Genomic DNA, 3,094 nt, shown 5'->3' with positions numbered 1-3,094 from the left:
TAGTTGCAGCCTCTCTCTCCCTTCAAGTGTGTCCACCTCGCCCCACATCTTAGTGTCATCAGCAAACTTGGACAGCGTGCTTTCCACCCCCTCATCCAAGTCGCTGATGAAGATGTTAAACAGTGCGGGCCTGAGGACCGAGCCCTGGGTTACCCCACTGCTCACATCTCACCAGGTTGAGTACAACCCATCCACCACTACTCTCTGGGTGCTCCCCATCAGCCAATTTTTTACCCATCCAACTGTGCAGGCATCAATGCCGCAGTCGCTTAATTTATTGATGAGGACGGGGTGAGAGACAGTGTCAAAGGCCTTCTTAAAGTCTAGAAAGACTATATCCACAGCGACACCATCATCCAAGGATTTAGTTACTTGGTCGTAAAAGGCAATCTGGTTGGTCAGGCAGGACCTGCCTTTGATGCACCCATGCTGACTGCCCCTGAGCATGATCTCTCCTGCAGGCCCCCCACAGATGTGCTTCTTGATGATTCTCTCCAAGATCTTCCTGAGCACCGAGGTGAGGCTTGCAGGCCTATAATTACTTGGGTCCTCCTTACTCCCCTTCTTAAATATGCAAGACTCACTCAAGTGCAAATATGCAAAAGCAAAATCAACTCTGAACGACAGGCAAGTGTTCAGAAACAGCAGTGCTCACTCAAGAGTCCATATACAACTTCTTCCACCCCTGGCCTTCCACTTTCCATGAAGCTTCACCCTTTCCAGGATTGCCAACCATGACATAAATCACTAGCAGCCAAAGGAGAACAGCAGAGAATGCACCAAGCCCTCCCAACTCAAAGATGGCTATATCTGTCAGGTGAATTGGTTGTCAATATGACGAAGTGATCAACAACGCTAACTGCACTTTATCATGCATTAGCAGATGCATGACAAATAGGTCCAGGGAGGTGATGCTTCGCCTCTATGTGGCATTGGTCAGGTCACAGTTGGAGTACCGCATCCAGTTTTGGGCGCCGCACTTCAAGAGAGATGCAGAGAATCTTGAGAGGGTTCAGAGGAGGGCCACCCGTATGGTCAGAGGCTTGCAGGCAAGGCCCTACGAGGAGAGACTGAGGGACCTGGATCTCTTCAGCCTTCGCAAGAGAAGGCTGAGAGGTGATCTTGTGGCTGCCTATAAATTCATCAGGGAAGGGCAGTAGGGAATAGGAGATGCTCTATTTACTAGGGCACCCCCTGGAGTAACTAGGAACAATGGGCACAAATTAGCGGAGAGCACATTTAGATTGGACATTAGAAAGAACTTCTTCACAGTAAGGGTTACCAGAATCTGGAATGAGTTTCCAAGGGCGCTGGTGCTCTCCCCTACCTTGGGGGTCTTCAAGAGAAGACTGGACAAGCACCTGGCTGGGGTCATCTGACTCCCGCACTCTTTCCTGCCCAGGGCAAGGGGTCAGACTCAATGATCTACTACTGAGATCCCTTCCGACCCTAACATCTATGAATCTTCAAAATGGCGGAACAGCAAGGGACTGGAGCACAGCATGTATTCATAACACAGGGCAGAATCTGATGGTCACCGAGTCCTTTGTTGGTCAGGTGCAACATGGACTGTAGTGCCCTCTCCTTGTCATGGCTCTCTATGTCTGTACAATATATCAAGAAGCAGACAGTTAGTATCTGGGCTAAGATCAAGCATGATAGTAGGCAGCTGATGTAGGAAAAGACTCACTCAAGTTTATGAAGTACTGATGTGTCAATACTAGTGTTTGTACTACATCTTTAGGAATGAGGCTGAGCCCCAAGAAGCTATCTCCAAATGTTACTCAGTATTTCCCTGGCTCTCCTTTGTCACCTACATCCACAAGCTCAAGTGTGACTTGACACTTCTCATAAAGCCTGAAAATTCTGAAGTTGAATAGCAGATTACTAAAAGAGAAGCAAACGGGATGGAAGGTTCTGTGAGCAACTTCTTCTGGGATATTTTGATTCTGGAAGACTAGGAACATTGATGAGAAAGCTGGGTCAAGACAGGGAGCGTGTGTGGAATTAGGAAATAAATTGGTTGGGAAGCGCAAAAGGACCAAGATTTCATGAGTTAAGAATGGTAGTGTTAGAGTGATTTTGTAGCTGTGATGGTCCAAAGAATTGTTTGTTAGCTTTTGCATTCAAAGGCTTTTAAAACTGTATCCCAAACATCAGTTGGTTCAATAGTTTCATAGTAGGTAGGGTCAGAAGGGACCTGAGCAGATCATCAAGTCCGACCCCCTGCCATGGGCAGGAAAGTATGCTGGGGTCAAACGACCCCAGCTAGGTGATTATCTAGCCTCCTTTTGAAAACCCCCAGGGTAGGAGTGAGCACCACTTCCCTTGGAAGTTGGTTCCAGATCCTAGCCGCCCTGACTGTGAAGTAGTGCCTCCTGATGTCTAGCCTGAACCTACTCTCGGTCAACATATGGCTGTTATTCCTTGTTACTCTCGGTAGTGCTCGGGGGAACAGGGACTCTCCCAATGCCTGCTGGTCCCCCTTGGCCAGTTTGTAGATGGCCACCAGATCACCTCTCAGCCTTTTCTTGTGTAGGCTGAACAGGTTCAGGTCCTGTAGCCTCCGCTCATAGGGCCTGCCTTGCTGCCCCCTGATCATACAAGTGGCCCTCCTCTGGACCCTCTTGATGCTGTCCACATCCCTCCTGAAGTGCGTTGCCCAGAACTGGACACAGTACACAACTGTGACCTGACCAGTGTCATATAGAGGGAGAGGATCACCACCTTGGACCTGCTCATGATGCGTCTGTGGATGCATGACAAGGTGCAGTTAGCTTTCCTGGCTGCGTCCATTGGTGCCCATTGGTGACCTATGTTCATTTTGGAATCAATAATGACACCAAGATCCTTTTCTGCCTCTGTGCTGACGAGAAGGGAGTTCCCCAGCCTGTAGGTATGTTGCTGGTTCTTCCTCCCCAGGTGCAGTACCTTGCACTTGTCAGTATTGAATCCCATCCTGTTCTCATCTGCCCACCCCTGTAACCTGTCTAGATCTAGTTGCAGCCTGTCCCTCTCCTCCAGCATGCCCACTTTTCCCCACATCTTAGTGTCATCCACGAATTTGAACAAGGTGCTTTTCACCCCCTCGTCC

This window comes from Alligator sinensis, unplaced genomic scaffold (genome assembly GCF_000455745.1).
Source record: "Alligator sinensis unplaced genomic scaffold, ASM45574v1 scaffold1023_1, whole genome shotgun sequence".
Classification (NCBI taxonomy): Eukaryota; Metazoa; Chordata; order Crocodylia; family Alligatoridae; genus Alligator; species Alligator sinensis.
The sequence above is the reverse complement of the archived record's forward strand: the minus strand, read 5'-3'. Positions refer to the sequence as shown.